The sequence below is a fragment of the Macaca nemestrina genome, chromosome 11 (genome assembly GCF_043159975.1).
Source record: "Macaca nemestrina isolate mMacNem1 chromosome 11, mMacNem.hap1, whole genome shotgun sequence".
Classification (NCBI taxonomy): domain Eukaryota; kingdom Metazoa; phylum Chordata; class Mammalia; order Primates; family Cercopithecidae; genus Macaca; species Macaca nemestrina.
In genome coordinates this window covers 115,882,868-115,902,081 of record NC_092135.1, presented here as the reverse complement: position 1 = coordinate 115,902,081, position 19,214 = coordinate 115,882,868, and the positions used below count along the sequence as shown (strand labels likewise).

The 19,214-nt window shown below is 52.0% G+C and overlaps 1 protein-coding gene across 19 annotated transcripts in view; it reads left to right on the top strand.

The window, feature by feature from the left end:
* Nucleotides 1-19,214, top strand: part of LOC105481198 (tensin 1) — a 206,471-nt gene that overhangs the window by 136,044 nt on the left and 51,213 nt on the right. The gene's annotated exons all lie outside the window — the stretch shown is intronic.

Genomic DNA, 19,214 nt, shown 5'->3' with positions numbered 1-19,214 from the left:
CTTTTGCCCAACATCATCTAAATACCGGGCTCCATCCCCAGGTGTGACCCACTCCCTCTGCTCAGGGGTCCTACTTCCCTGGCACTGGTCATCAGTGACCATCAGACTGCAGGTTATGGCCTCCTCCCTTTGAGAAAACACATCAGCATGCAGGAGGGTGGGAATGACATGAAGATAGGCCTAACCTTGAGTCCATGCAATCGAAGAAGATGAAGAGAAGGAAAAAACCCACATCATCTATGTTCTTTGGTACATAAGCTGTTCTCAGTCATATTCGCTTCTTCATCCAACAGGTCTTTACTGAGTGCTTACTCTGTGCCGGCCACTTACTGTTCCAGATGCTGGGGACGGAACAATGAATGAAACAAAGATCCCTGCCATGTGGTGGTTCCATTCTAGTGGAGACAGACAATAACACATTTAAAAACAACCATAATAAGTAACTGACAGAGCCTGTTAGAACTTGAGAAATACTCTGGGAAAAATGGAGCAGAGTAAGGGTGATTGGGAATGTGGGCATTGAATTAGCTAACATTTTTAAAAAGGGGAGTTGGTCAGTCCAGGCCCTCTGAGGAGGAAACACTTGAGCCAAGACTTGAAAGAAGTGCAGGAGCTGGCCAGACAAATATCTGGAGAAGAGTATTCCAAGCAGAGGTAACAGCAGGTGCAAAGGCCCTGAGGCAGGGGCCCGCCTGAGATGTTTGGGAGGCCAGGAAGAGGACAGCGTGACTGAATGGAGGTTGTGTTGGGAAATAAGGTAACGGGGAGTAGATCACCTGGGGCCTTGTAGCCATAGTAAGGATTTGGCTTTGGCCTCAGCCTCTTTATTGAATGATACATTGTAAAGATCTTTCCATAATAGCAGGTAAAGAGTCTTCTCATTTTGTTCAGCTGCATACTATTCCACTGTATGTGTGTGCTATGTTCTAGGTTTTTAAAAACTGCCTTTAAATCATAGAAACATTTAAGTTGTTTCCAATCTTTTGCTGTTTCCAAAAGAATGCTGCAGTGAGTAGTGCTGCACATATACCATTTTCATTTGGGTAAGTCTATCTATAGGACATGTTTCTGGAAGTGGAATTGCTGGGTAGAAGAATATGTGAAGAAATAATTTTTATAGACAGGGCCAGACTGGCCTTCATAAGGATTGTATTAATTGATGCTCCCACCCAGTGATTTGGTTAGGGATGAGGAGGAGAATCTACCCCCTCACTTCCTTTAATATACACCCTCCCATATGTGAGATACTGTTAGGTACCCATAATTTCTTGTACTCCTCCTGACTCTCCTGTGACCTGAGTTCTCCTATTTCACAGATGAAGAAACAAGCACAGAGAGGTTAAGTAACTTACTGATGTTTACACAGCCAGGTAGGGATAGAGCTTGGATTCTGACACCCACCATTTCTCAGCATAACATTTCTCATCACTTCTTGCAAGGGTAGGAGTCCTGAGGAGCCCTGCCCTGCTGGCCTATGCAGTCGGGGTTTGAGAACCTAGGGAATAGGAACTGAGTTAATGTGGGAAGCCTGCCTGTCCAGCTCTGCCCAGTGCTATGCCTGTGTCCTGGAGACATGTGCAGGCCAGTGATGGGGAAGGGAGAGGCCAGCCCAAGGGATCTGGAGCCACAGTGGCTGAGCTGATCAGCCCCAGCCTTCTCCCTGTCCCCTCCCTCTGCCGGCCCCAGTGGAAAGGCCAGAGAGGCTGTGGACTAGCTAATTCTGCTCTGGGTGAGGAGCTGCCTGCCGCTGTCTGCCAGGTCAGCTTGCTCCGGGGATTGAGTTTCAGCATTTCACTGATGTAAATAAATCAGCCTTTCGATTGCCCTGCATGGCCCTGGGAACCTCTGCAGCCTGGCGTGTATTTACAGACTTCCTCTAAGTCCCCTTTTCTGTCCTAGCCTCAGGGGCTCCGTGGCTGCTTCAGAAATAGCCTCATACAAATTTGGAGCCTGAAGCCACCCGGGCAGGACCAAGCAGGAGAGGAGAAACAGGACCGCCGAGTTCAGAGGCTCTGGGATCCAAACAGTGCCTGGTAGAGCATCTTCTCTGAGTTGTATCCTTGAGGATCGAGATCCAAACAGGACTTTAGGGATCACCCATACTTGCCCTCTGCCATTGCACAGTGGAGTAAACTGACGCCTGTCCAAAATCACCCCTTAGAATTCTGGCCCCTTGGCTCCCAGTCTGCTGCTGCTGCAGCCAGACAGCAGTTTTCTTTAGGTCTGTTTGTTACACCGTGGCTGGTTAGAGATCTGGGGGTAGAGTTGGAGAGGTGAGTTTTAGCTGCTCCTGGAAGGATGGAGGTCTGACATTCAGGAGAACTCTCTTGCCTTTGGGGGATCTGAGAAACAGGAACAGGTGCCAGGACTAGATATTCTAGATTTTCTGAAAGTTGAGGAGAATCCTTCCACCCCACGCATCTGTCTAGGTGGGATGAGTGACCATGGTTCGTGGACATGGGAAAACAAGGCAACTTTTAGAGGGTTCTGACAAGGCCCTGGCTTATTCTTGTGCAAAGGGGACTCAGGAGTCTCACCCCAAAGTCCCTTTTCTCCTGCCCCTCTTTCTTTGCTCAAGCATTATTTGCACTCACAAGACTATCTCTCAGGGACCTGGGTGTTCTGCCTCAGACACTCCTGGTTCCAGGACACTGGACCTCGGTTGTTCAACCCCTGGGCCATTTATCTCCCTGTGCCCTGTTGATGGGTGTGGGGAGCTTCAGACTGCCCAGGCTTTACATCTTTACAGGCAGTCGATGCCCTGGCTGCTTATCTGGGACTTATGCCTTTGATTGCTTAAAAAAATTGTTAGCAGCAAAGTGTTCTTTGATGTGTGTTCTTCTCCTTCTCCAGGGGCAGTGAGATCAGATTTTGATATGAAAGCTCAAAGCTTCTCAGATCTCTCCTTCTTCCCTGCCTTTGTCTCTCTGTCTGTACGTTGCTTGAGAACCTTTGAGAAGCAGTTGGGTGCTCCTCATGTGATGCAAAGGTAGAAAGGCCCAAGGGTGGTGCCCTGGCTTCTGTCTCCCAGGCAGGCCTGTGCTCCATGGTTTGGTGGCCTCTGCATAAGTGAGTCACTTTCAGCCTAGCCCTAGATGGACTTATTTGGGGAAGGAAGCAGATACCCACCCAGATCTTCCACCCTCCTCTGCACCTACTCGTACATGGAGCCACATGGACCTCTCTACTCATAGCCACCTCTCACACATGGAACCACATGGACCCCTCTGCTCACACCCACCTCTCTGTGTGGAACCACATGGACCCCTCTGCTCACACCCACCTCTCATACATGGAACCACATGGGCTCCTCTGCTCACACCCACCTCTCATACATGGAACCACATGGGCTCCTCTGCTCACACCCACCTCTCATACATGGAACCACATAGGCTCCTCTGCTCACACCCACCTCTCATACATGGAACCACATGGGCTCCTCTGCTCACACCCACCTCTCATACATGGAACCACATGGACCCCTCTGCTCACAACCACCTCTCATACATGGAACCACATAGGCTCCTCTGCTCACACCCACCTCTCATACATGAAGCCACATGGGCTCCTCTGCTCACACCCACCTCTCATACATGGAACCACATGGGCTTCTCTGCTCACACCCACCTCTCATACATGGAACCACATGGACCCCTCTGCTCACACCCACCTCTCTGCGTGGAACCACATGGACCCCTCTGCTCACACCCACCTCTCTGCGTGGAACCACATGGACCCCTCTAGTCATAGCCACCTCTCTGCATGGAACCACATGGGCTCCTCTGCTCACACCCACCTCTCATACATGGAACCACATGGGCTCCTCTGCTCACACCCACTTCTCTGCGTGGAACCACATGGACCTCTGCCCCACTGCGTACCCCAACCCATCAATGTTGGGAGCTGTAATTATAAAACTGCCCAGCCAGTTTGGTAACCCAACTTATATGTGGATGCTGAAAGAATGGGCCTGTTTGGGGTCAGGAATAGTGATTGACCTCACTGGCAGAGATGGTTTCATTCGTGTGAATTATAAACCAGCCCTGAGGCAGTGTTCTACTTGTTTCCAGAAGAGCTTTGAGCCCTGGTAGCATTGTGAGGATGAATGCATAAAATTCCCAGGGAACCAGTTTGATGGGGACAGTGCTCACTTGGCTGCTGGAGTTTGTTATAAACCAGCATTGTGACTTTATTGTCACTCTCCACTCCTTTTTTCTTGTTGGATCTTCTAAGATCTAACCCTTTGCCTCCTCCATCTCCTTTCTTGTTTCTCCTTCCTTTCTGGGAAGCAGAAAGAGCATGAGTGTCAGAGTCAGACTGGCAATGTAATCCTGAGCAAGCCACAACCCCTGAGCCTGTTTCTTTATCAGGAAGATTGGCATGACAATATCCACTTTGAAAGGCAGTTGTGGAACCAAGCAAGGGAACCTCCATTAACGTGCAGGCACATAGTCAACAACGTGCCTGCCTTATTCCATTCTACCCTCTCCTTCCCCCTTGCTCCCAAAGCCCCATATCCCCTCTCCCCATTCTTCCTCCATCCTCAGCAAGTGAGGACTGCCACTGACATGGTGTCCGTGTCCTGGGAGCAGTAAGGGTGGGGAGAAGCAGGAGGGTGGTGAGTGGATATATCCCGACCCTCATCCAACACGAACATCTGCCTGGGAGTTGACAATTCCCTTCCTGAGTAATCCTCTGGCACTCGGTCTTCTGTCCTGTTCTCAGGGAATGTGCTCCTGGGCCTGGCCCTACCCACTGCCTTCCTGGGATGGGAATTGTGAAGACCCTGGAAGGCTGAAGCCCTGCCAGGGGTGCCTGAAGCTTGTCCTGCTCCTATGGCCCTGCCTTCCCTGTCCACTGGGCTGGGAGGCAGGAAGGAGGTCCTGGGGAGGTCTGAGGACATGTTTTCATCACATATGCAGCTGCTGTGCCCACCCCAGGCAGCGGGCCCTTCCTCCCTCTATCCCCAGACATTTGAGACCTTGACACCATGCCTATCTTGGGAGATCTCTTCCTTCTCCTGCCCTGACTGCTCCCTCTAGCCACGCCTTTCTCTTCCTTGATGGCTGTCCATAGAACCAGAAGTTTTAGGGTTCAAAGCCTATCTCGTCCCACTGATTTTACCACGTTGGAAACTGAGTCCCAGGAAAAGGAAATCACTTTCCCAAGTTGAAGCAGCGAAGTAGTGGCCCAGATGGGGTTGAAACGCAAGACTCCTGAGTCTTAGTTCAGAGATCAGTCTATTACACCCCAAGCTCCTTCATCCCTCAGTCTAGCTCAGGGCCTGTCACCTGTGGTACTGTTGGCATTTGGGACCAATATAATTGCTTGGGACCACAATAATTGCTTGTTGTGGGAATCTGTCCTGTGTATTGTAGGATGTTTAGCAGCATCTTTGGCCTCTACCCACTAGACACCAGTAGTATTTCCTCCAGGTGTGATAACCCCAAATATCTGTAGTATTGTCACACATTGCCTGGGGAGCCCTGGCTACCTGGAGGTGCTTCTCTTTCCTCTAACCTCTCATCTCTGTGATCTCACCTCTCCCACCTGCAGGGTGTGCAGTAGTCCTTCACTAGGGACACTGTTCTGTTTCCTCCTTCTGCTCTGGGACGGGCCTGCTTGGAAACCAAAGCACTCAGCCATTCTGTTCTTTAAGAGGAAGAACAAAGAGCCAGACCAGGAATGTTGGTTTATACCTATGAATGAAAAGAAAGAACTTGATAGGAAGGGGCTAAGCCTTGGGAGGGGGTGGCCAGGAAGGCTGGGCCCCCTTCCCTTCTGGAGAGACCCCTCAGTGTGGGTGAGGGGCCCTGGCCGCCTGGCTCCAGTTGTAGGTCTGCTGGCTGGAAGGATGGTCTGGAGGGAACGGGGGCATTTACTTGACCTACAGTTGGGAAGTGTGTCTTCATTGTAGAATTGCGCGCTAATATCCTACTTTCTTTGCACAGCTAGACCTGCAGACATTTGTGGTTCTTCTGTAATGAGAATTCACAGTCTCTGAGCACCCATCTCATGGCATCTGACTGAGATCTGGCAGTGGGGAGGACTCCCTCTGAGAGCCAGGAGTCCTGGTGGCAATCTCACTCCAGCACTGACCATCTGTGACAGTGGGAAACTCTTCCCCTCCCTGAGTTGGACAGATGAAATCGGGTGGGTGGGTTGGGCCTGATAGACTCATGACATCCTCTGGCTTGACTATGCGGGGATTCTAGGATGTTGCCTGGGCTGGCTGCCCACAGTGCGGTGTCACGTGGCAAATCTGGGGTCTTGAAGAATCCTTGGCACCTGAGAAGTTTCCAGAAGGTATCCAGGTCCATTCCCCTGCCTCTAGAACTTGTGTTTTATGAAACTGCACTGCTCAGGGCCATTTCAGGGGGTACAGGGAATACTGCTGCCTCTGAAGACAGAATAATGCCGTCATCTTTCAAGCTTAGTTTAACCCACCCCTATTGGGAGAGACTTTTCTCCTGCTATTTTCTGTAGTTTGTTTTAAGAAAAAAAAATGTCTTTTTTTTTCCCCCAAATAGGAAACATGGTAAGATGAAGCATATTCTTTTTCTAACCGGATTTGCCGTGCCCTGTCCTCTGCCCAAGCCCCCGGGAAATCCTTTCGTATTTAAGCAGGCAGCTGAGGCCATGCCCATCCTTCTCTCCTTGTGGTCCTTGATGATGAATTCATCTCTGCAGGTGGAAGTGGCAGTGCATTTTCAGGCACACCATTGGCAGTAATCAATGTTGGGATAGGCTCAGTATTTGTTAATGGAATGGCATCACATCCTTGGAGTCTGCACCATTTCCGAAGCCTCTTCTCTGTGCTGGCCATTCCAGGCCATGATTTTCAAGCAGAGATAGGGTAGGCCAAATTGTATGTCCCGAAGCTTAAGCACTGGGTGTGATGCATATGACCTGGTGAGATAGGGTCCCATAGGTACTGCTCAGGGGGCTCAGGGCTAGGGAAGGGAGACGGGGAAGCCCACGCTGCACTGCTGGTGGTCTGTCCTTTGGAGCACCTTCTGTGTTCTGTACACTGCGCTGAGAGCTTTTCATGTGTTATATCAGTCTTTGCACTACTTGCTGAGATACAATGACTAGTATACCCGTTTTACAGATAAGGAAACTGAAGCTCAGACAAGTAATTGGCTCAGGGTTGCCTTAAGCTAGTAATTGGTAGTATCTGTATTCAAACCAATGTCTGACTTCCAAGTCCATGTTCTTAGCCCGGCAGATACTGAAGTGATGAGAATGAGAAGGGCCAGGCATAATCTTAGGCTGCATTAACGAAAGCACGGTTTCCAGAAAATGGGAGGTGACAGGCCTGTTGTGCCTCTTGTAGGTCAGAGTGCCCACATGGGCTGTTTGTAGGTCCCTTGCTTCAAAGCGATAAAGAACGACTGGAAGCAAGTGCAGAGAAGCAACCAGAAAGTATGTCAGGCTCAGGGACTTGCAGGGAGAGGGGTTGCCTGTCAAAGGGGAGATTCAGCAGGACAGGCGCGTTTCATTCAGTATCTGAAGGGCTCTCCCGAGGGGGCGGTTGGCTTGTTCTGACCCACTCCATCGGGCACCGTAAGGCCAGTTAGTGGAAAAGAGGGCTCCAGGGTGTTTTTTCCTATATTGAGCTAAAATCCACTGTTACAGCCCCGTAAAGATGAGCTGGGCTTTTGGAGGAAGACAGTAAGATCCCTGTACCTGGAAGCATTTGAGTACAGCCAGGAGCAGTTTTTGCCAAACTTGGCTCTCTGTTATTTACAGCGGGGGAGCATTTTCAAATTCAATTTCTCAGGCCCCATTCTAGACAGTTTTGCCTCTGGGTGGAGCCAGGGAATCAGGGTTCTTATAAAACTTCCTGGGGGCTAGTCCCCCTAGATGATAGTGGAGAACCATCAGATGGGGTTGCCACTGGCAGGAACTATTGTGTAGCAGTGTTTTCCAAAGCATGGTTCAGGGGTCAGACTGCTAATTATATATGAACTGACATTAGGTATATTTATTTTGATGCATATTGGAAAAAAGATATCTATTTTGCCCATTCAATCTGGGACATCATGGATATTGCGCTTAGAACTAGTTTAAGTTAAATGAAGTTTATTTTTATAATGTACAAAATAATAATGTAGGTGGTATTCAGATGGGCAAATAAACATGGAGGTTGTGTGCACACAAAATCTCTGCTAACACTGTTGTGGATTGGGTAGGGTGGGGACAAGTGGGTAAACTGGGGTGCCTTAAACCTTTCAAGAGCCTAGGGTTTGTTGGTTAGTTCTAGAAGGCTCTATGGATGTAGGAGGATAATTGCAATAGTTTGTCCAAACTGTGGTCTTCCCCAGGTGGAGCCTGAGGCACAGAATCTCTCTGCTTCCCCTCCTCTGGTCTCCCTATTTTTAATGGTCTCTTTGAAGTCTGTGACACCAAGCTGTCCCACTCTATCTCATCAGTGAAGATAGGTCAGTGGTCAGGATATAGGGCACTTGGTACCATTTTCATTCTTCCCCTTATTTTCTTTCTTTACCCTCAAAGAACAGCAGCCAGAGAGGGGTGCTGACAATGGGGAGGGGTTGAGGGTTCAGGTGTTGGAGGGGAAACAGAGGGAGAAGTAGTTGGGCTGTGCCTGGCAGGGCTCTCCCTCCCGATCTCGCAATACCAAACCTAGCTGGGAAGGTCTGGGCGCGAGGATGGGGTGGCCATAGCTCAGGGCAAGCCTGTGTCTGTGGAAGCACTTTGGGGTTGAAACTAACTGGGGCCCTCTGCATGGAGACACCAGTTGCTGAAGCTCCCACTGGCCTGGCCGCAAAGCCCCGATCACCTCCTGTCCACTCTGAGAATTGGGTTGGGAGATTCAATTGATATGCAAATAAGTCACAAATGACATGCTAATAAGAGTGGGGATTTGGTGTCTTATTATCAGTTAGGGACTCCTGGCACTTTTTAGGGCACACCAGGATAATGGTGGGAACTTGAAGGCCATTCACCTGCCTTTCGGCTGCATGGTCTCCCTTGCATCTGGGTGGTTGGGAATGAGGGTGAGGCATTGCGAACTCTGAAAAGTGATACTCTGCTATTCATGATTTCCACAGCTGGGAACAAGCAAAATACCAACAGCCAATCAATGGAAGCATCTCAGGTGGTCTGGAGGACCAATATCCCTGGCCAGACACACACTGGCCTTCCCAAAGTTAGGCCCCCAAAATGTCAGGTTGCCAAGCCAGAATCCAAAGCTTTGCACTGAGAACTTCATGTCTGGGCTCCTGTCCCCTCCTGGAGCCCTTCCTGGGTGACACCCCAGTCCTTATATTCAGGTCCTGTGTTCACCTCTGGGAAGTGCAGGGCCCTGTGGGATTTTTTTTTCTTTTTCCTTTTCCAAGTCAAGGATGTGTCCTGGCTCCTAGACTCTGCCCTGTGAAGGGGAAAGGGGGAGAGAAAGGGAAAAAAAGATTTCCACCTTATTGTTCAGCAGCTGGAAAATTGTTGTCATCTGTTCTGCCTTCCATTTGCTGAGAATGGAAAAAAAATGTGGAAAATTTGGGGAAATAAATCTCAATACCCTCATAGGACCTCTCTCCCCTCCCTCTCTGGCCCTTGCATCCCTGCCTCCCTGCTCAGGGCTCAGTTTCACCTTAGTCCCAGGTTCTCTCCCTGCTTCTCCTCAGGGCACTGGGGCTGCCATAGGTTTGGGACTGGGGCTGGGCTGGGCTACCCTGGGACTGGGCTGGGTTGGACTGGGACCCGGCTGGGCTGGGCTGGGCTGTGCTGGGACTGGGCTGGGCTAGACTGTGCTGGGTGAGAGTTGAGCAGGGGCTGGGGCTGGGGCTGGGGCTGGGCTGGGCTGGCCACTTTTCCTGACTCCCGGCCGGTGGGAGTGGAGGGCTTGGGAAGCCACCGTGATGTCATTCAAGAACTGCATAGCTGCAGGATGATAAGTGAAGCCCTGGGGACCCAGCTGGCTGAAATTACAGACAGAGTTTTATCCCACTGGCTTCCTACAAGCCAGAGTGAGGCAGAGCAAGCCGAGCTGGGGAGAGAGCGTGCAGGAGAGTGGAGGGAGGGAGGGAGTGGGGTGTGTGTGTGTGTGTGTGTGTGTGTGTGTGTGTGTGTACATGGGCAGGCAGGCGGCACTGGCTCCTCCCACCCCTGACAGTCGGAGGGAGCTTGAGTAGGACACAGACAGCACTTGGAGCTGCAGCCATGTAGGAATTATTGGGAACTTGGGGCACCAGGATCAAATAAGAGCGGGCTTCCCTCTGCTTCCTCCCTCTCCCTCCAGAGGGTAAGTGTCTGCTGGGCAGCTGTTTTGCCTGTGAGTGTCCTTGTGTGGCTTTCTGCTGAACCTGGGCTGGGGGGCTGGTGCTTCTGTGCTGGGAGGGTGTGGAGGGGCAGGCTCTGTCACGACCCTACCTGGGAAGGGCTTGTGGCTGAGCAGGGCTGTGGCCCGCTCTGCTGCTGTCTGATGTGGATGTGACGGGCCTCGCGGTCCCCCTCCTGGACTTGCTTCTGGGACACGTAAGTGCCACAGTTTTCAGGGCGAGGGTGCCTGAGTTGGTGGGGGGCTGTGTGTCTGAGTTGTCCTAAGTCTTTCGGGGTAATGGTTCGTTTTGTGCGCGAATGGGGTGGGCAGAGGGAATGAGGTGGAAGCGTGGATAGCTCCGGTGAGATGTTATTCAGGACGCCCCTCCCTGCATCTGTGGCCTGAGCTTTGGGGCACCTCCAGCGCTCACCATTCCCCACCAGCCTCCTGTGGGCTCCCATTCACGGCTGTCTCCTGACTTTGGCAGAGATCTTGGCAGCTTGACTCCCCTCTAGCCAGGGATCTCTGAGTGCCCAGGCTGGCACCCTGGCCTGGCAGAGAAGGACTTCAGCTTGTTGTGGGCTCTGGAGCTATTTTTACCATCCCGAGTGTGCCTGTGTTATCTGCTGCCTGTATAGGCTGAGGGTAGGGGTGGGAGTGCCAGGTTCGGGTTATAGCTCCAAGCTGGGGGGAACCCAGGCCAGGCCAGAGTCAGGAGGCTGGGTCTGAGAATTCACATTTGTCCTGCAGGCGTGGGCTGTCCACGGCAGGGCAGATCAGTTGCCCTCCAGGCCCCTGGGCCCTCGGGACTGAAGTCAAGGTCACGACCAGGTTTTCTGCTCCTACTCCCTTTTTATGGAAGGCATGGTATGAATTCAAGTAAGATGGTATCTGGGAAAATTGCCATGAGTCCGTCCTAAGGAGGGTCCGGGGGCACATTTATCATCATCGCTTGACAGAAGCACCATATATTATGTTGTCCTGAGGTTCTGGGTCCACAGACATAGTTGGAGAATCTGTCTTCCAGCGCCTCCAGCCCTAGCCATCTTCACCTTGAAGCAGCATTGGGGCAAGAGCACTGAACGGGGAGCCAGGAGTCGGTTTTGTACTTCCTTGCTGGGTGATCTTGGGTGGTCCTGAGCCTGCTGAGCTTCATTGTCAGCCTATAAAGTGAGGGGTGGGCAGGGAGATTAACTATTCCCCTAAGACCCTTCAGCTCTAAAAGCCCCAGGGCTTTTAAAAAGCTCTCTTGGCTGAGCCGACCTCCCGGGTCCTGGAGATCCCAGTTCTGCTGTCCCCCAGAGGGCCTGGAGCAGCGGAGGCAGCCGTGGGTGGGAGGCGCTCTATGTTTTATTTCAGTCTGAAGCTGACTTTCTCCATCTTCAAGGCCGCAGGCTGACATTCAGATTTGGGTTCCATGTGGGTCTCGGGCTTTGAGCCTCCATCTTTTTTTCTTGGACTCAGCAGAATGCGGAGGTGGCCAGGAGATGCCCAGCTGGCCCACCCTCCCTGGGTCCAGAGGCAAGCTTGTGGGTGACACTGGTGAGGTCACTTGCTTAGAGGACAAAGCCACCTGCGACAAGACTGACAGCACAGCCCTGAGAAAAATCTTGTTCTCTCCTGTTCACTTTCTGAAGGTGCAGTGGCTTCCCTCTGGTGTATGCTATTAAATGGAAAGAAAAACAGGTGTCTATTTATCACTCATGGACTGGTCTGTCCCTGCCCACTGGGGCCCAAGGCCCTGTTCTTGTCCGTGTTCCCAACGTGCACCTAAGTCTCCTGGGCTGCACTTGGCACCTGCCCTCCTTGCTGTTCAGAGGGCGTGTCTTCTCTGTGTGGCTCTCCTTCAGAGGTTCAGGGATTTCTCTTCAACCTCTAATTCTGCAGAACTTCAGAGCCCCTGCGGAAGCCCATTCCCCTTGAGAAAGTTCCAGAGCTCACTGCAGGCTGTGGGGAACAAAGGGCTGCCTCAATCCCTGGCTGTCTGTGGGAAGGGAAGCTGGCATGGGTGGAGGCCAAGACTGTCACAGACTGAGCCCGAGGAAGTCCCTGCCACCAATGCCAGGATGTTGCAGGAGGTCGGGGTCTTCCTGGAGCCAAATGCCAGGGTTCTCCATGGGGCCCTCTCTACCCTCATGCCTTCCTCACATCACTTCCCCTGGCAGGTTAAAACCCAGTGGGGTGCTCTGAGCCACTTCTCAGGCTCCCGCAGCTGCAAAGCTTCTGCTCAGTGTGCCGCCCTGTTTCCCCTGGATGGAGTCTGGCATTCTCCACACAAGTCGTGGGTGACAGAGAGGATCTCCAGAGACAGCACCCTAACTTTTCGATGCATATGCTGTATCTTGGGATCCACAGATGGCGTGGGTGTTCATCAACTCCCTTATTTCACCAGATCTCCCAGGGGTCCTTGGTCTAGGAAAGTTGATGTCCACTGGGCTGGAGTGTGGCCGGAGAGGTCTGTAGGGGATGCCATGGGGTAGGCTCTGGCTCAAGGACCTCCACCATGCTCAGCCTTTGCTGCAGAATATGAGGAATACCCGTCTCTCATGTTTTGGCTGCACTGACTCTCTTCCCTCACCTTTGGGAGAAACTTGGGGTCCACCTAGAAGCCCTGATTTTTCACTGGGTGGTGGTGAAAGAAGAATGTCTCAATGGCTGACAGAACTACATAAAGCTTTCTAGGCTACTCAGTGTAATGCAAGAAGCACTGATGGAACAGGCACTGTTCTCTAGGGCCATTCTGTACAGCCATGCAGGTTGCACATTGAACGGCAAGAGGCATCATTCACACAGACCTCGTTGTGGATGGCACCATCTGGGAACCCGCCCTAGGGAGAGGGAGAGACAGAGAGAGAAATAAAGGCTCTTCCTCACCGAGCTCTCAGCAAAGTGGGAAGACAGACATGGACATCAGTAATGACCATTCTGTGGGTGACTGTTGTCACAGTAAAGATGTCTTCAAGGGACAACAGGAGCATGGTAGAGGTTTACCTGAGTCTGGAGGACAGTGGGGAAGAAGTTAAATTAAGGGAAACTTCCCAGGGAAGTGTGAACTGAGTCTGAAAGTGTTTACCCAGGAGGTTGGGAGTTTCACGGACAGGATGAGGGAGGACATTGCAGGGGCGGAACAGCATGTACAGAGGGGAAAGAGCGTATGAAGAGTTGAGTAGGAATAGAGTGGGGGTTGTTCAGGGTATTGAGGACAAGGAAGTGAGGCTTCAGAAGGTAGACAGAGGCCTGATGGTAAAAGGTCTGACATTTCCAGTGTGGAGGTTGGGCTTTGCCCTGTGGATGATGAGAGCTGTTGAAATGTAAAGCAGGGGATGGAGAGAGGAAAAGTAGAGAGTGCTTGGATATGCCAGGTCTAGCTTAAGAGCCTTAGCTCCTGAGTGCTATCACTCAGCAAAGCTGCACACACGCACTCAAATCCTCACCTGACAGGCCCGGAGGCTGGGCTCTGAGTGGGTTAGTGGTCAGTGCAAGCTGATATGGCCATTAAGATGGGAGCTATGTTTCTGAGTGTTGGTGTGTCCGGCTGCTGAGGTGGGGTGGGAGGGCACACTTCCCTGTCTCCTCTCCAGAGCCACATCCCTTGTGGCCTCCCGGGACCCAGCCCCCCCTCCTGCCCTGGTGCCTGCCCCAGCCGTAGCCTCTCCTGCCTCTTCCCATGGCTGGGGCAGAGTGTGTGGATAAGGGAAAACGCAACCAGAACTTGCTCTCTGGGCAGGCTCTTGGCCAAGCTTCACTTCTCATCAAAGCTCACCTACCTCTCAGATGCACATGGCCTTGGATTCCCCACTCCTCCTTTTAAGGAGTTTTGCCCAGTCTGCCTCCAAACTGCCTATGTCCAGGTTAGACACGGTGCTTCTTCCTATTGGCATGGCACTGATTTTCTCCCACGTTGGGTGGTCATCACGGCTCTGGGTAATGCATTTTAATGAATTGTTATTTGCTGGACGTGGACCCAAAAGACTTTTTATCATGAAGGGATCCATCCTGAAAACCTTAATAACTCATTCACTATTCAAAACCTACCTGCTGGTCGGACAGGGAAGGGTCTGTCCTTGAGTCATCACCAATGAAGGTGACTCCTTTCTTGCAGTCGATATGGCTGGCACCTTTTATTCTTCGTGGTTGGGCCATCTGTCCTAACATCTAAATAAGCAAAACCTCCCTGCTTCTCATGAGGAACAGAAGTGGGGTTTCCTGATCTCAGAGCCCAAAGTGCTGATGAGCTGGGGTGGGTTTCTCTAATGTCCTCTAGCCATGTGTGTGCCAGGACCCCTGGAGAGCTGGCAAAAATGCAGATTCCTGGCCCCGCCCCAGGCCTCGGGGTGGAAGTCTTTGAGGATAGGGTCCTAAAATCTAGATTTTTAACAATCTCCAGAGGAGGTTCTTATGAACATCAAAATTAGAAAACAGCCGCCCTGAAACGGTGTGACTTTACCATCCCCTATTTGTTTCGTTTGTTCTTTTTCAAGTGTGTTAGATGGCTGCGTCCTTACTTTCCTGCATCCCATCCTCGGTTGCATGGCTAGTGCCGCACACACCTCGGCACCCTTTGCTGGGAGGGAGCCTCGGGGAGTGGGTGCACACCCAAGTCAGCTGGGGATTTTCCTCAGAGCTTTCCAAAAGCGTGACTCGTGCGTCTGGACTATGGCGGCCCTGGAAAAAAGGTCCCGTGGTGCAATCAAGCTCAGCGTCGAGGGTGGAGTCTGGGACTCTGCAGCTGCTGAGAAGAGCAGGGAGACATCCTCAAACAAAGCCAGTGGGGCCATGGAGAGATTTTGGGTTTTGCAACCACCAAGAGGAATGGGCAGGGCACTGGACCTTTCAGCCCACAAGGGCAGATGTCCAGGCTCACTGGGCTTGGGGCCTGCAGCTCTCCACCTGGGGCCGCCTGCAGCCTGTGTTTCTGCTTCAGTGTATCCCACTCCACTGTCACCCGTGACAATGCCTACAGCCCTCAGACATGCAGACCCCTCCCTCTAGCCTATGCCCTGTTGTTCTGGATGTCCAGCCTCCTCTCCTCTGAGATGCATTCCCCCGAACTGACCACTCCCTGTGTGGCTGCTGGGACTTCAAGAAGATGGTGCTGGGGGCCCCTCAGATTAAGAGCCATAAAGCCACCTCCCCAGCCTCCCTTTAGTCCCTCTCCCATCCTCCTCTACGTAATTTCACTCCTGTCCTCTCTGTCCCCCTCTGTCTTTTGCCCTTCCTGACTTGACAGATTGAAACCAACATTGTGTTCCGGCTTCTTGTGGTCCCAGTAAAAAGCTCTAATGTGGCCATGGTGGATGGGGAGAAGGGAATGATGAGAGTGTGTGTGCCGGAGTGGGGGATGGGGGACTTTTGTCTTGTCTCTGATGGAAGGAGGAGGGGCACGTGCTCCTCAGATCCTACCGCTATACTGGGGTTTCAGCAGAGCCCCCATGGGGGCTGGATAAGCCTGGGACCCGCCTGGGTATTCTCAAAACTTCCCTTGGATAGGAAGAGGAGGACAGCTCAGCAAAGGTGCTGAGTGGCCTGGAGGGTGCAATCTGGGGCCAAGAGACATTTCCATTTGTAGTTAGCAAATGAGTTAATTAAACAATTTACATCTGTTCGATTTTCTTACTATGCCTTAGTGGCTTGGCTATGATTGTTCCTGATGTTGTTGCTGCAAACAGGAGCCCACTTGGGGATAGATTACATGACAGAATAAGTTTAACATTGACATTTTCAAAATCGATGCAGAGTGGGGCTTGGCCGCAGAAGCAAGGAAGGGCTGAGATATCAGGTAGTCAATTCTCTGTCCTGCCTGGGGGATGCCTTCACAGCTCTGCCGCTGAAAGCTCTCTGTTAATCATGACTGAGATGCTGCAGGGGCGTATGTGCTTTCAGATTTGAATTTGCCCCCAGTGGCTCTCACTATGGAACATGTCTAAGTGGGAAAGCCACTGGACACACCAGCCTTTGCTTTGCAGCTCCCCACTTCTCAGACCACATGAGCATGAAGTTGGGGGATGAGGAGGCACAAAGGATGGAGGGGATCACTGGTCCAGGAGCAGAATTCTGGCACCTCACAGTGTAGGCGGCAGAGGGGGTGCCCTGGCCCAGGAGGGAGCCTGCAGCTTTCTAGGGACAGTGAGAAGGAAAGCCAGCTCTTCAGATTTCAGCCAGCTGGTCCGAGGGGCCCCATCCTCAAGAGAACCACCCCAGAGATGTGAGTGCATCAGAGGCGCCTGTCTTCCGTGCTTCGCCCTTCTAGAAACGGGCAGCTGGGGTCTCTTCTTTTTTTTATTTTTATTTTTCATTTTTTGAGACAGAGTCTTGCTCTGTCACCCAGGCTGGAGTGCAATGGTGCGATCTTGGCTCACTGCAACCTCTGCCTCCCAGGTTTAAGCAATTCTCCTGCCTCAGCCTCTCAAGCAGCTGGGATTACAGGCACGTGCCACCACGCCTGGCTAATTTTTTGTATTTTTAGTAGAGGTGGGGTTTCACCATTTTGGCCAGGCTGGTCTTCAACTCCTGACCTCAGGTGATCCGCCTGCCTCGGCCTCCCAGACTGCTGGGATTACAGGTGTGAGTCACCATGCCAGGCCGAGTTCTCTTTTTTGCGTAGCAAGGAGCTCAGTTTTTTGGAGGGAGCAGGCATGAAGGTCAGCCTCCCTCATCCTACAGGGAGAAGACCCCTTTAAAATGATAATAGGGGGATTGGAAGAGGCAGCTGTGCCTGGTCCTGCGTCTTAGCAGCCTTTAGGGGTCTAGGCACCGGGCCAGGTTGGTGGAGATTCAGATTGTATTTTAGCCAAAACTCCTTTTCAGTTCAGACCAGCCCCTAGCCCTGGGCCCTGGGCCGCTGCAACACTCTGGTCCTGTGTTGTCTGGGGCTGGTGTTGGCTGAGGTCCCAAAGCCTTGGGGAAAACTGGGGGCAGAGAGATGGATCTGGAGAGGTCAGTAAATGAGGAGGGCATCCAGTCCCCAGGGGGGGTGTGTGTGTGTGTGTGTGTGTGTGTGTGTGTGTGTGTGTAGGGGTATGCAAGTGCCTGGTGGGGCATCTTTGTGCTAAGTTCTCTGTGTTGTAACATGGCTGGCCTGTGGTCTGTGTGTGTGTATGTTGATTGGGATGTTCCTGTTTTGTGGTCGTCTGATCACTTGTTTTTGGCCATGGGCTTCTGTCAGAGTGTTTATTTTTAGAGGCTGCCACTTCTGGCCTCAGGGCTGATCCTTGGGCATGGTAGGAACATTTGTATTTTCTGAAATATTTGTGGCTTTCAGTATTTATTTGGGGGTGTTCCTGCCTGTTATGTGTTTATTCTAATTTGTGTGTATGTGTGTCTGTGTTTGTGATATGAGGGAGGTGTAGCATAATACAAATTACATACTCTTGGAAGGAAATTAGCTCTGATTTTAAATCTTGGCTTTATCAGGCAGCATTGTTGGCAAATAAACAGTTTCCCCTCTCAGAGGCTCAGTTTCTCCCTTGCTGTGATCGGTGTAATACTGTCTGGCTCGGAGACGATGGCTAGAGAGGATGCGCGTGTAGAGTACCCGGCAAAGTGTTGGCGTTTGGGCTGTGCTCACTGCATGGTGGCCACTGTTGTTGGTATTTGTGGGCACATGTTCATGCCAGGGCACATGTTCTGACTGTGGTTCTTGGCATTGTGTGGCACCCACTGCATGCTCATGCCTGGGTGTTTCTGATTTGGGTGCTCTCTGTCTTTTTGTCTGGCTTGGAGTGTGACTGCTGGTGTCTGGCTGGAGCTGGTGTAGGCTTTGGGAAGGGTCTTTTTTCCTTGCTAACGGAGAGCCTGGATTAGAGTGAGGGGAGGTGCGTGTGTATGTGTGTGTGTGTCTGTTGGGGCTGGCGGCTGGGCTGCTGACTGTACAGGGTGTGAAATCACTGAGTTCCTCTGGGCGGGGAAGTTCTTCATTCCTGAGTCAGCCCTTTGGCCCCCAGCCACCCAGCGCTCACTTTTTCCTTCCAGAGAAAGTGTTGTTCAGGGGGGTCCTCTGAGCTGTCTGCAGACAAGAGGACTCTCTCACCCCTGAAGACAGCTTGTTTTTGTGTTCACGATCCCTAAGATGCTTCTCCTCCTGCCCTAGTCCCTGAACCCCCTGCATCAGCACCCTATATGCTCCCCATCCTCCAGCATAGGAAAAGCGTGTCCCCTCTGACACAGGGACTGTTGGCTTGGCTGAGCCCCACCTTGGCCCGTTCTTCAGGGGCCCCTGGGCTGGCTCAGAGCGGTGGGATCAGGACGCTCGTCTTTGCAGACCTGCTGCGATCCTGCCTGGCGTACCTTCCCTGAACCCGCATCCCTTTCCTGGAGTCTTGGGTGGTATGGGCTGAGCTTGCTGGTGGAGGGGTGGGGGTCTATCAGGAGTGGGCAGTGCTGGGGAGGAGCTGGGAGGAGCCTCTGGAAATGTGGCAGTGGGCAGCATGAATAACGTTGTATCTCTGAATGGTTCTAGTGCATCCTTTGCATTGAGCTGGAGACAAATCTAGCTGAGGGCTAGCTTGTCTCAGAGAGTCCCAGCTCTGCCTTCAGCCTCCCTGCCACCACCACCTTGGGCTTGGTGGGGCCCTTCGCTGCACCCTACTGTCCTCCTGAGTTCTCCCCCTGCTTACCTGGGCAAAGGCTATCCTCAGGGGCGACTGGCCGTCCATGCTGATACCTCTATGGGCATTCAAGGCAGTGGCTACTCTCTTGGCGTTCTGCCTCTAATCCAGAGTGGGAACTCCAGAAATCGAAGCAGGGGTGAGACTTTCTGAGGTGGGGTGGCGGAGGGAACCAAGGATGCGTTGGAAATGGTCATTCAGGAATTAGTGATACTTATAATGGCAATGGTTAGGGCTCCCAGCTGTTGACCTCCCACCACGTGCCAGGAACTGGTCTCGGCACATCATGTGTCAACTCGTTTAAACTCGAAGCACTGTGTGTTTAA